General features: G+C 41.8%; 1 long non-coding RNA gene across 1 annotated transcript in view; it reads right to left on the reverse strand.

Moving 5' to 3' along the window:
* LOC112548041 overlaps positions 1-12,047 on the reverse strand; it is a 46,869-nt gene extending 34,822 nt beyond the window's left edge. The window contains exon 1 of the long non-coding RNA XR_003091849.1: positions 11,441-12,047. This is a non-coding gene — a long non-coding RNA (uncharacterized LOC112548041). The remainder of the gene's footprint in view (positions 1-11,440) is intronic.
* Between the last annotated feature and the right edge of the window lie 2,488 nt (positions 12,048-14,535).

The raw sequence follows: 14,535 nt of genomic DNA on the forward strand, positions 1-14,535 counted from the left end.
AAAGCGACCAAAACGCTGGCTTGCATCCATAGATGCTTCTCAAGTAAATCCCAGGACGTCATTCTCCCGTTGTACTCGGCCTTGGTGAGGCCGCAGCTGGAGTACTACGTTCAGTTTTGGGCTCCACAATTCAAAAGGATGTGGAGAAGCTTGAGAGAGTCCAGAGAAGAGCCACGCACATGATCAGAGGTCAAGAAAACAGACCTTATGATGAGAGGTTGAGAGCTATAGGACTCTTCAGCCTGGAAAAGCACAGGCTCAGGGGTGATCTGGTGGCCACCTACAAGTTTATAAGGGGTGTTCACCAGGATCTGGGAGAACATTTGTTCACTAGAGCACCCCAAGGGATGACAAGTCAAATGGTTATAAACTCCTCCATGACCATTTCAGGCTGGACATAAGGAAGAACTTCTTTACTGTCCAAGCCCCCAAGGTCTGGAATAGCCTGCTATTGGGGGTGGTTCAAGCACCTACTTTGAACGCCTTCACGAGAAATCTGGATGTTTATCTTGCTGGGAACCTATGACCCCAGCTGACTTCTTGCCCCTGGGGCAGGGGGCTGGACTCAATGATCTTCCGAGGTCCCTTCCAGCCCTAATGTCTATGAAATCTATGAATCTATGAAACATAGGTAAGGCTTCTGGCCCCACATCGCACTCTTGGAACATGCACTCCCCCTTGCCCCCCCGCTCCCTTTGGAAACCTGCCCACTCTGCTCCCCCCTCTCAAAACCTGCATGCTTTTCCCACCACTCTCAGAACCACATCCCTGGTTTCAAAACCCATGCATACTCCCTCTCCCCCTCCCCCCATCCTAGAACCATGTGCTCCCCAGCAGTGTTTCTCCTGGGTACCAACTCTGCCTGTTATGCCACTGGTTGTAGTAATGAATAGAGTGATGCCTTCCCCACTTCCAGGATGTGAGGCTGGAAAGAAAGGACAAACTACTATGCAGTGTGCTCGAGTGGCAGCATGATTGACAGGATGCTGGCAGGGCATGGATCCGTGCAGCCTCAAACAGGTGCTCATTGTGGGCCTTTAACTCCCTCCTGAGCGATATCTGCTGGAATTACCACTGGTCACTGTACTACTCCTATACTTGTTATGAGGGGCCCCTGACTTTATTAGGGTGATCACATTTCTCAAATCTCAAAACAGGATGTTCCGCTCCCTCCCCACTCTCTAGCATGCTCAGTTGTCTCTGAGCTCCAGTCTGGATTGAGCATGGTGAAGGACAAGGGAGGGATAGACTGGGAGAGCATCACAAAGTGGAGAGTGGATGTTGAAACAGCCCCATTTTAACAGCTTTCTTGGGCATCTAACTGCAAACAGAACAAAAGTACTCATTTGACCAAACCAATGAGATGCCCAAAATGGTTGTTTAAAAGGGGACTGTCCTGCCAAAAATGAGTCACCCTATCCATACCACACCATACAACAGGTTTTGAAAGGTGCCATATATATGCATTAGGCTGGGAGCTGCTGAAGGGAGCCTGAAGTAAGTGGCCCTGAAACAAGCGTGAGCCACTTCTTCCCTTTGAAGTTATTTGTAAAAGTAACTTTTAGGGATTTTCTCACTCATCTTTTCCTGTCAGTTAATCCTTTAAATCTAACACTGCATCAGCATAGCTGCATCCCAAGGGTGCGGACTATGCACACACTTGTTAATGTACCCTTCCAGCATGCCACAATATCCTTTCCACTTAACCTCAGTGGAAAATGAAAAACAAAGAGATCTGCTCTGACTATACAGGCACCTACCTGTGCTTCCTGCAAGAACAGCTGATATATTTCAGAAGTTTTAATTATTTATAACTAGCTTTCTTTATTTCTGTTTAATATGAAAATCATGATTTAATTAATTTATCTTGCAAAATAGATGTGACCACCAAATCATTATTCCCTCACCGTATTCAGAAAGTGTGTTAAATCAAATTTAAATTCATATTGAGAATACAATATATTGACAGTGACAAAAGTTTACACAAAACATCTGACTATCTGACCATGGTGCACTGATAGTCAAAGGGTGCTCTTGAGGCCGTGCTGAACTATACAGAACCATCTGCAATTACAAGATGCTCTTGTAATTTCCCTTGTGTCTGGCTGTTCAGAATCAGCAAACAGTTTTCCACTTATGTAGAACATAACATGCAACAACAAAGACAGGCATACTAGTTTCACACAGGTCCAGCTTAGACAAAAAGCATCTCCAGCATCCTTTCAATCTACTAAATGCATATCCAGGAGTCAGCCTACATCTGCTCATGAATGGAGGAAGCAAAGGATAGGCCTGACATCCAAGAATAACAATGGCATTGCCACGATACCACTGTGAAAGTCAGTCCCAGAAAAATGTCACTGGCTGCATCTACACAAGACTCTGACTGTGCAATTGTTTCTGCGCAGTCATTTAGTACTTGCATACCCAAGTACTAAATGACTGCACAGTAACCGGCATTACTGTGCAGTAGTGTCCCCATATGGCTTTGTGGTGACACTATTTGTGCAGTAGCTCATTAGTACTGCGCAGTAGTGTTGCATCATGGTTCGTGCTCTGTGACACTACTGCACAATGAGCATCTTGTGAGGTGCGGCCACTGTTTGCAGCTTTAAAAGAAAAGTCCCGTATTCATCAAGAACCTTCTCTGCCTAGTCATCATCAGTGTCAGTGAAACATTCCCAGGGGTCCACCAGTGTTTACATAGCCATGAAAAATAAAGCTTTGTGGACTCACAAGAACAGTTGGGGGGAAAAGGTGGGGGAGGAAAGGAAAAGAAAAGAGCTGGAATATCTATTATCTTACTATAGTCTGGCAAACCTTTGCATCATATCCCTTCATTATTCCCTGTATATTGCTCAGATTCACAGTCCTGCATAGAAGCACTCATCTGAGGACAGGCTGAAAGACTTGAGACTGTTCAGCCTGGAAAAGAGAAGACTCAGGAGGGGGCTTAGTGGCAGTGTATAAGTACATCAAGGGCATACATCAGGGCCCGGAGGAGCATCAGTTCACCAAGGCTCCCCAGGGGAGCACAAGAACTAATGGGCACAAACTGATTGAGGATCACTTCAGGCTAGACATAAGGAAAAACTTCTTTATAAGCTGAGTGCTGAGGGTTTGGAACAGGCTCTCCCCATAGGTGGTACAGTCATCCAACCTGGAGATCTTCAAAAAGTGTCTTCATGCCCATCTTACTGGGATCATCTGATCCCAGCAGTCTTTCCCATCCAAGTGCAGGGGGTCTGGATGGTCCTTTTCAACCCCTAACATCTATGAAATTATGAAACTATGACTCACTTAAATGGCCTTGAACACCATGAAGACTGCCACCTCCACCAAGACCCACCAAAGCTAAACTGACTGGATATTAATCGATGGCAGTCTGTGCTGAAAGCTTCCTCAATGCAATAATCACTTATTTTGCTACTCTTAAAGCAGCTCTGCTGCAGCCATTTCTAATTGTGCACTTGCATTATGGTCCAAATCCACCATTCATTCTTTGCTTCAAGGTAACTAACTAGTATGATCTCACCAGAGATAGACATGTGCTTTGTCCTCAATGTGGGCTATAACTTCCTATCTTTCCTCATCGTCATCTCTAGTGAAATTTGTCTCAACCTGGGCCTTCCTTCCATTCCCATCTCCTTCAGCTCCCATAGCCATTCCCTTTATGCCACCACTTCTAACTTCTTCCTTCTGCCTTTCTCCTGCTCCCTAGAGAACACCCAATCCATTTCAGTCATCCATTATCTCTTCTTTTTTAATTCCCTTCCAGCTCCTGGCAATCATGAAACTGGGATCTTCATCTGACACTGCCTCTCCAGCTGCCCTCTCTTTACAGAGGCTTCTTCTTCTCTCATGCACTGTGCCCTCAGTCAGGCCACAATGGAAGTATTGAGCATCTCTTCATCCATGCTTGCCCCTCCCATCCATTACTCTTCTGCCTTCCCATTCTTTCTTCTCTTTTCAACATCTGGTTCTAAGACTCTCTCCTCCTTCATGGTGCTGTCATCTATCATTCGTCCAACTTTTTCTCTCTGAAATTCCTCTCTGGTATTGATATCTGGCTCTCCCTCTCTTCCTGTTCTTACATCCTGATTACTCATCTCACCCTTTAACTGCACATTTCCTCCATATCCTCTCTTCATTTGATTTACATCTCCAGGTAAATTCTTAGATAACCAAAACGGCCGTTATTTTGACTTGGTCTTTACCAAATACTGATCTTTCTCTCTCTGTTATTTCTGTTCCTGCATTTCCCCATATGCTTCCTCTTTTTGCCCGGTTATTTGGCCATTCCATGACTTCAGTCAATGTTGATGATTCTTATCTGCTCGGTCATCATCCTAGCCAAACAACTCTTCAACTTAATTCGTCTCCCACCTCTACAATCCCAGCTGCCTCTTCATCATCTTTGACTCACTCCTCAAACCTTCTCCTCCTTTTGCCTCTGCTTCTCTCCCCACAAAGAATGCCACCAATTTCCTCCAAGGAAAAACTGACACTACAACGTGACCTTCCTCACCCTTTTGGCCTTTCATCCCCTTCTCTTTCTCCCCTTCCCTAAATTTTCTGCCCTACCACAGACAAATGTTTCTCATCTGCTCTCTTCCTCTTTTCTTATCACATGTCTCAATATCCCCAGTCAATCCCTCCTCTTACTCTCTTCCTGATCTTTCACTCTCCTTTGGCTCTTTCCCCATATAATATAAACAGGTTTAGGCTTTTATATCTTAAAAACAGACCTTAACTCTACATGAATCTTAAGCTATCACCCCATCTCCATTTTCCCTTTCTTTTTTAAGTTCACCAAACATGCTGTTGACAATCACTGTCTCAAATTCCTCAGCTCGTTCTATCCTAGACCATCACCAATCTTGCTTTTATCCTCTGCACTCTGGAGACTTTGGCAAGAATTGCAGTAATGACTTCTTAGCCCAAACCAGAACCAGTAGTCCATCTTCATCCTTTATCTGTGAGCTAGCTTTGACGAAGCTGACCATGTCCTACTTCTTGAAATCTGTTGCTTCCTTAGCTTCCATAACTCTGTCCTCTCCCAGATCTCCTGTTACCTTTGAAGGATCTTCCTCAACTCTCAGTCCAGCTTTTGGTATGGGTGTCATAGGACTCTGGCTCTGGTCCCATTCTCTTCTCCTTTATTTCTGGTATCAACAACTGTTGTCTTTTGTTATCTGTGAAATCACAGGTATACTTAACCACTCCAGACCTGTTTACTTCTGTACTTCTGACATCTCCTCAAAGATGGCTAGACATTATTCCAGCATCAAAATAGCTAAACCAAAGCTCTTCATCTCCCCATCTCTAAACCTACTTTTCTGATAACCTGATAAGTGTGGACAACACTGCTATCCTACCTGTCACTCAGGACTATAAACTGGGCATCATCTTGACTACAGTTCTCTTTCTCGAGTATTACTCCAGATTATGTCTACATCTTGTAGATTCTTTCTTCATAAAAATCTGTATGAACAGGCAAAGCACTGCTGTGAAGGATGAAAGGAAAGTTATGTGCAGAGTTACTTCATTGCAGCTGAATCTGGTGTAATTGTTTTATTTGCTTGTTCCTATTCCACAGTAAATAAAGCTAAACTGTACCACCTCTTTTCATTCAGGGGAAGATAACTAGTTTAGCTTCACTTACTGCAGGCTACAAGGGGAGAAAGGTGGAACTGTTACACTGGATCAGTTGGTGCATGCTCTTGAGTGGCAAGTCTCCTCCCCTTTATCATGAATGTGTCCGTCTGTCCTTTAAGATGCAGCTTTTCCTATCCATCCTCACAGCCAATATTCCTGTAGAGACACCCATCAGCTCATGGTTCAATTATTGCAACATCCTTTTCTCTTGGCTTTGACACATGCAGTCTTGTTCCACTGATATCGTTCCAGCATGCTGCCACAAAGATACTTTTCCTAGCCATTGCTTTAACCATGCTTCACCTCTATCGCATCAAATATACGAGGCCAGATTTTTTTTTTTACCTATTGGGTACCTAAGCACAATTTTATTCCATCCTGTTCAAGTCCCTGAAAAAAAACTGTTAATATAAAAAGTGGTTGGGGTCTCCTCTTCCTCATTGTTTTTTTGTGGGTCAGTCTTAAGAGTCAGAGGATGGTGATCCTTAAGAATGAGCCACAAAAATCAGCAACAAACAGGAGGACCCAACCACTTTTTGTACTAACAATTTTCTGGGGACCCAAGCAGGGTAAAACAGGATTGCATCTAATATGTGGAACAGAACCCAATTCACATTCAAAGCCCCTCATAGTATATCAAAACTACATGAGAAATGAATGGTACAGCAGTCAGCTACCACAATGATGCCACACTCCATCACCTACTTGTCAGATTTTCAGACAAGCATCTTTATGCTTTCTCCACTATTGCAAGACAAGGATTTCTTAGGGTGATATCTTTTATTGGACTGGCTGTAGAGTTGGACTAGAATTAGACAAGTTTTTGAATCAGGTCTGACTGATACAGAATGTCTTTCATTTGAAAGCATGTCTAACTATCGCAACTATACAGGTGGTCCTTGCCTCTTGCATAATTCCTGGACCATCACTCTAACACTTCTCCAGTACTTTCTCTGACACTAGGAAGGTGTTCCTTGTTACCAACCACAAAGCAACCTTGTTATCCTCTTTTAAAATCCTCCTTAAAACTTTCCTTTGTTCTGATGCCTGCAAAAATACCATGACAACAGTTAGGCTGCTAGTGTGCAACAATTGCTATTGTAAACTGACCAATACTGGCATACTGTTTCCACGTGTTCCACTTTCTCTTTGTTCTGTTTGTCCAGCACCTACTGTGATGAGTTCATAAAGCACCACGAAGAAGTCTTTGAATAGAATAATAAAAACAACAATGCTAACTAACTTAGTTTCACTGAGGCAAACGTGCATAAGTTATGTAGATATCCTCATCTTTGCCCTAAGCAAATTTCTCTCTCAGTAAAACCAGAGTATCTCATTTTCACTGTATTTTTACCTCACATACAGGTTACCTAACCTGAAGCAAAAAAACCCCACCACCATGGAATTTTTAGTAGGAAAGACAAGGCATTATTTGGGATGGTGCATCAACAAGGTAAATTCCCTTGTGGGACAGGATAACCCCAGGGGATTGTAAATAGGATACAGATCCTTTCGTCTCTGTATTGTCAGGTAAATCTTGCCCAGCTTGGAAGTGACTGAAGGCTGTGGCTGCCCAATGGCTCTTTAGTATCTCCTATTTGAGGTGAATTTCATTCATGTGTAAGTTTTTCCCTCCTTGCCCAAGTAACTCCACCTTTGCTGCTTTTACTCCTTTTACAACCAAACTAGTTAAAAGGATACATTTATAGGCTGAATGTTATCTTGTGAAAGGTATATCCTAAAAATAATACCAGCTTCTCTGCTGAGAGTTCACTTATGGTTTACAGTAGATAAAATGTAATCGCACACACGTATACCTCCATCCACCCCCAAATTTCAGGTTGTCTGTCAATTTTGCAGTTAATAAGAAGTTGTGCTCCATTGAGTTTACTATGTCACTAAAACCCTTGCAGTCTTAACTATACAAAGCCTACATTGTCTATACAAGGATACTGAGAAGATGTGCCTGACCTTGGCAGGAGCTAGGTGTACCCAGAACCATGTTATTAAAAAAAATTACAACAACAGAAAAAAATATTCTTTTAGGCTTTTACAAGGAAAGATAAAGAACAGTGCCATTACTACTTAGGCACGCAACAATCCCTTGCCTACTTGGTCAATTTTAAAAGCATGAAAAATTGCACCTAAAATATAGATACAGAAATGTGAAGGACAGAGCAAGGTGTTCAGATTTGTGCTTTTGGCTCAAGCACATCTTTAAATGTAAACTTCCTGAAATCTTGAAATGTAAACTTCCTGAATAAGAGATAATCTAAGTATAAGTGTATGTAGTTAATTATTAAAGGAGTGAAATATTTATTTCCTCGCTAAGGAAATAGAACCAAACTTCCATTGACATGACCTGGACAAACTTGCAAGGTGGGCGGATCAAAACCTGATGACATTCAACAGAGAAATGTGAGGTGCTCCACCTCAGGAGAAAAACCCACATCATACTTACAGGCTTATCAATGCTACACTCACTAGCACCATGACCAAAAGAGACTTGGGGGTCATGATTGACCACAAGATTAACATGAGCTACCAGCGAAATGCCACAGCGGGCAAAGCAAATAAAACTCTGGCTTGCATGCACCGATGCATCTCAAGCAATACTCAAGAAGTCATCCTCCCGCTTTACTTTGCCTTGGTGAGGCCACAGCTGGAGTACTGCATCCAATTCTGGGCTCCACACTTTAGAAAGGATGTGGAGAAGCTTGAGGGAGTCCAGAGGAGAGCCATGCACATGATTAGAGGTCAGGAGAACAGGCCGATAGGCATGGGACTCTTCAGCCTGGAGAAGCAAAAGCTCAGGGATGACTTGGTGGTAGCCTATATGTATGCATCAGGAAGTGAGAGAACATCTGTTCACTAGGGCATCCCAAGGGAAGACAAGATCTAATAGTCACAAACTGCTGCAAGACTGTTTTAGGCTGGACATAAGGAAAAACTTCTTTACCGCCTGAGTCTCCAGAGTCTGGAATAGACCCGACCCCCACCCCCAAAAAAAAAAAAAAAAAAAAAAAAAAAAGTGGCGAAGCACCCACCCATGGGGTGATCTGACCCCACCTGACTTCCTGCCCCTTGGGCAAGAGGCTGGACCAAATGATCTCACAAGGTCCCTTCCAGCCCTGCTGTCTATGAAGTCCATGACGTCTAGTAGCAAATCTCCCATTGATTTCAATAGGAACAGAATTTGGCCCTTATGTATTCATCTTTCATAATCTATGGCAGTGGATCTAATTTTTGTTTACTTGGGTTTTTTTGCTTAGCACAAGAATATAGATCATTCTTAATTTGAAAACTCATTTATGCATCTCAGTGTCACTAGACTGAATTAAAAAAAAACGAGATTAAGTTATACCAACACCTATGCCAATGAGTGTAATATAGACATTACTGGAGTTTATAGTCTTGATTATAATGCACGTCTCACCCAGGAAAATACATTCATAACTCATTATTCTGAACCAATCTGAATGTGCATATGAGTGCAGAACAGCCCTACTGATATTCAGATCTTTTTCAGCTGCTTCTGAATATGCCACTGTCCAAGTCAACAAGCAGAACTCCAGTCTGCATTTTGCCATACAATTAACATCACCAGATGCTAATCTTCCATATGAAATGCAAATCATAAACTTCTGATGTTGAAAGTAAGAATTACTGTATATATTTCTGTTAACCATTAGTAACCAGCACAAACTACAGCCAAGAACCTCCTTATAGCTTTTTTCTAGGCTTTAATGATAACATAGAAAGTATACCAAATATTTAAAACACCCTAATAAGGAGAGACAGATCAATATCCCTGATAGCAGATGTTCATACTGACTTTACAGAAGGCTTTTTAACATCAGAGGGACAGAAACTGATGCAGCTTCCACAGAAAGTGTAAAACAGCAAATTATGACACCAGAAATGGTGACTGGAGAGCAGCAAGCAGGCACAGGTCCTGCTGAGGTCTTGGTGCAGCTTGATTCATGTACTGATGAAGAGCCACAGTAAAGTCAAAGTCAAGGGGGCTCCTTGAACTTACCCGATGGCAGCATCTGATTGAATCAGTACCAAATCCCTAGCTCAAACTGTGGAACAGCAGTTCCATAAACATTTGCCAACTCTCAGTTGATTATGATATACAAATAGGATTACAACCTATTCTTTTATTTTTTTAAACAAACAAACAAACAGAGATGTTGCAAACTGGAATGACACAGGATTCATATTTGCATGCCAGATACATTCTGAATACTGCCTTAGAAATACTCCAGTCGCAAAACAAGCCGGCATTGTTGCGTGTTCCTGAAATCCACAATACAGGAGAGGAAGATAAAAAGCCTAATTCTCAACTCACACGGATGTAAACTGTACAGCTGAAATCAATGAAGTTACATTAGTGCAAAAAAATCTGGCCTAAAAGCGACTCTGAATAAGGGAAGAAAAATGAGAATGCAAGGAAAGTATTTGTCCCTTCACTTATCTTTCAAAAGCTGTGCTGTCATTCTGAATGTGTAGCTTGTTAGCCCTGTTAGTATTTTTCAAATAGCAGCATATTTCTGGCGTTATCTTATTTTCCTCCCTCGGAATACATGTTGTCTTTAGCTTTCCAATTTTTTTTACCAGGCTCTGCTTAATACCACAAGTGACCTTTCACCTTTATGACCTGGCACCTGCAGTACTCAGCTATGCTGAGTATATGTATTCCACAGCACTCTGGCAATAGTCTGATAATACAGAAACTTGCTACATATTTGTTGCAACAGCCTCCAAGTGTGTGTTTTCTGCCTCCCATCAGCATGTAAAATCAGCAATAGACTTGTAAAGAATAATTGTGGGATTGTCCGATTTACCATTAAGTCAAATCTGGAAGGCTTGATTTAAAGTAGCCCTGGGGCCAAATTCTCCCCTGTGTTACGCCCATGTCATCCTGTGACATCAACTGGGTGCAGTGGTGGAACTTACAGTAAATCTGAGGAGCTGTTAGATCCCTCGCCACCCATGTTTAACTGTTACAGATCTGTTTTACATCCCACACCTTAAATTCCTGAAGTCATATGGACAACATCATTCTTTGTCGGCAAAGAAATAATTTCTTTCTATACGCGCAAGGAGACAAATCATTATCTAACCACATACAAGTAATTCAGATGTAACCAAACTGGTATCATTTAGTCTTAAGTAGTCACTGAAATTTCCCTAGACAAGGTCCTATTTTTATCGCTTTAACCAGCTCTAGTTGGAGTTCCCAAACAGCTGACCAGTTGATTTGTTATTGCTCATCTAACATAACTGTGTCACTGCTACATGTTCTGCTCAAATAGAAGGGTTTGGTTTTGTTTTTAAAGAGAAAATTAAAATTTTCCATGAAGCTATTGAGCACATCAGAAAAGAAACTACGGAGAGGTGTTCATCTGGTTTGATATGGAGATGTACAGAATCGTCTGAACTAAGCCTTGAGAACTGAATGTTCCAGAAATAATTTTTCAGTCTGTTACTATCTGGTATGTCTTTACCTTTTTCTCTCAGTCTCTCTCTCTCCCTGGTCTTATATTTTCAAGACTAAGCAGTCAAATGGATTCTGTCAGTCAAAAAGTGTTCTCAAAATTTAGTACAACTAGCTTGCTACTCCACACTGATTCTGTTTTTACAGCAAGTCTTTAAAATGCTCTTTTTTTTCTTTCCAAAAACAACATATACCCCACTTTGTTCCTGGCAAACTGCAAAAGAATAAACCCTGGGAAAAGGACATGGAGAGAGCAGTGACTGCACAAAATTTACCTACCTGGATTGTGGAGCTGAAGTAAGTCTCTGCCCTTAGCACCATTCACAGAGAAGAAAGAGTTTCTGGGCAGCAACCTAATGCATCTTCTTTTACTAATGCTCTGCTAAATGAGAAGAGTTGAGCAACTCCTTACAATGCTGTTTAGAACAACAGATCTTTTAGCCTTCACTTCCTTGCTTCACTCTGCTTTCTTTAGAGTTTCTGAGTGCTAAGAGGTGTACAGAGAACTTGCAATTAGTAGTACCAGCTAAGCTAAAACCCTGATTCGCACTGACCTAAGCTGCACATTCCAAAGTGCTAAATAGGAGTGCTAATCAGAAGGCACTCTCTTTAAACCAAATTCCTGACTAGACATAAAGCATAAAAAAAAGTTAAACTAGTACACTTCCAGAGCCAGTTTCTGCCTATTGCCTTGGTAATGCCTGCAAGATCTCAGGAGCCCACACTGAAACTGTGACTGAGAAGAAAATGTTAAGTGTCTCATCTCTGTTAGCTTATTTTTTTCCTTCCCCCTCCCTTGTTCTCTCTTCTCACAGTAGCAAGGTTGTCTCTTGTATACTCCCTGCTCTTAAACTCACCAAACCAGATTTCTACTCCCAACACAAGCAACTTCCCGTAAATCTGAACTGAAATTTTATCCTGTTCACTGAGCTTTTTGCTGGCTGAAGGCCAGTGCAGCATTCCTGTTGTTTTAGGAGTACAAATACCTACCTTTCCTTTTAAAAAAAAGTAAAAAGAGAGAGAGAGGGAGGGAACCTGAAGAAAGGTAAAGAAAGAACAAGAGAAACTTTTGGAGGGACAGATTTTTTTTCTTTTTTAGGATTTTTCAGGGTGGGGATTATGTTCATCTCTCTATTTTTAAAGGAATAAAACATTCCCAGTGAATATTGGTAAGACAGCAAACTTCCTCCAGGATGATCACCCTCTAGGTAGATTTGGATTTTAAAAGAAACTAAAGCAACAGTATTGTACTCACCTGAGGCACAGTGTAGTTCAAGGAGTGCAGGGAGTTATGTCAAAGAGGGAAGCCCATAAGCATTTCTGATCCAATTTCATCAATGCAATGGGGGTGCTTCTTGCAGAATGAATCATGTTAGCCTCTAATAACCTGAAGTAACATCTGGTATCTAGAAAAGGAACAAAAGAGAAACTAGTTTAGAAATAACAGCCTAGCCCTCTTTTAACCTCCATGCAATCTCTCTGATAGCTGTCTACAACTCCAAAAGTAGCAATGAAGTTCGACAGTAAACTTTCTCTCCCTGTTTGATATTACCTGCTTCTGCAAGGGTTAAGCAGTTTGATGTAGTTAAACAAAACACAAACCCCGTTTATAGTAAATGCAACCAGCCAACAGAAATCTATTCATTACTTGTGACTAAACAAACTGGAACAGGAAGCACAAGCCATCAGAATTTTTTTAAAGTAGTAATTCCAGCTTGCATTGTCATGCAACTGAAAAAAGGGTTTAACTTCTCTCTTTAGCCTTTGTTCAAATGGAGTTCACTTTTTTTGTTGGAAAGATTAATACCGAAGATATTTAATCATGGGCATACAAACATCTGATGGATCAGTGTTTACTTTTTGCCCTGAATACTGAAAAGAACCTTTTTATTTGTTTTGTTTAGGGGCATGTTTTTGTAGATGATTTTTTTTTTCAAATTCACTTTTGTAATTTATGATTTGAGAACTGGACTTGATATCTAGTTCTGTTATAGTACTTGCACACAACAGGACTTTAAAAAACTCAGCAGGAGGTTAACAGACATAAAAGTTAATTTTCTAAGATATACAGTTTATTGGAAAATATATAGTTGGTCCAATTATAAACATCACAAACAATCTTGCCTCTAAGATAATATTAAGGCTTACAAATACTGTAAATAGTGTTCTACAAGGAACTTAATTTTTTTTTTATATAAACAAATATTTATGGCTATAAAGCACTGCTGTCTTTGGTAAGTGATGATACTAATCCTACTGTTTTGAGCTTTCTGTTACTTCCTATCCACATTTCTCTAATTTTTTCTGGTAAAGATGGATTACACAATTTTATCTAAGCAAAATTCACACTGACTGACAATCAGCTTTTGCTTGAATAAGAACTGCAGAACTAGGCCCACGCAGATGTAACAAAACCAAACAGCTATATACTGAAATATGACTTTTTTAGAGCAAGTCTGCATTAGAAAGCTTTATCAATATAAATGCCAGTGAACCCAATTAGTGTAGGTGCAGTTATAGATGGTAAAAATACTTTTGCCAGTACAGCTTATAATAGTTTCATAGTTGGTAGGGTCGGAAGGGACCTGAGCAGATCATCAAGTACGACCCCCTGCAATGGCAGGGAAGTTCCAGATCCTAGCTGCCCTGACTGTGAAGTAGTGCCTCCTGATGTCTAGCCTGAATCTACTCTCCAGCAACTTATGGCCGTTATTCCTTGTTACTCCCGGTAGTGCTCAGGGGAACAGGGACTCTCCCATTGCCTGCTGGTCTCCCTTGGCCAGTTTATAGACGGCCACCAGATCCCCTCTTAGCCTTCTCTTGTGAAGGCTGAACAGGTTCAGGTCTCGTAGCCTCTCCTCAGAGGGCCTGCCCTGCTGCTCCCTGATCATGTGAGTGGCCCTGCTCTGGACCCTCTCGATGCTGGCCACATCCCTCCTGAAGTGTGGCGCCCAGAACTGGATGGAGTACTCCAACTGCAGCCTGACCAGTATCGCATAGAGGGGGAGGATCACCTCCTTGGACCTGCTCATGATGCATCTGTGGATGCATGGCAAGGTGCGGCTAGCCTTCCTGACTACATCCTCACATTGGCGGCCTATGTTCATCTTGGAGTTTATAATGACTCCAAGATCCTTTTCTGCCTCTGTGCTGACGGGAAGGGAGTTCCTCAGCCTGTAGGTATGCTGCTGGTTCTTTCTCCCTAGGTTCAGTACCCTGCACTTGTATTGAATCCCATGTTGTTCTCATCCACCCACCACTGTAACCTGTCCAGATCCAATTGCAGCCTGTCCCTCCCTTCTAGTGTGCCCACTTCTCCCCACATCTTAGTGTCATCCACAAATTTGAACAAGGTGCTTATAGTTGGGGAGCAA

This window comes from Alligator sinensis, unplaced genomic scaffold (assembly GCF_000455745.1).
Source record: "Alligator sinensis unplaced genomic scaffold, ASM45574v1 scaffold1550_1, whole genome shotgun sequence".
NCBI lineage: Eukaryota > Metazoa > Chordata > Crocodylia > Alligatoridae > Alligator > Alligator sinensis.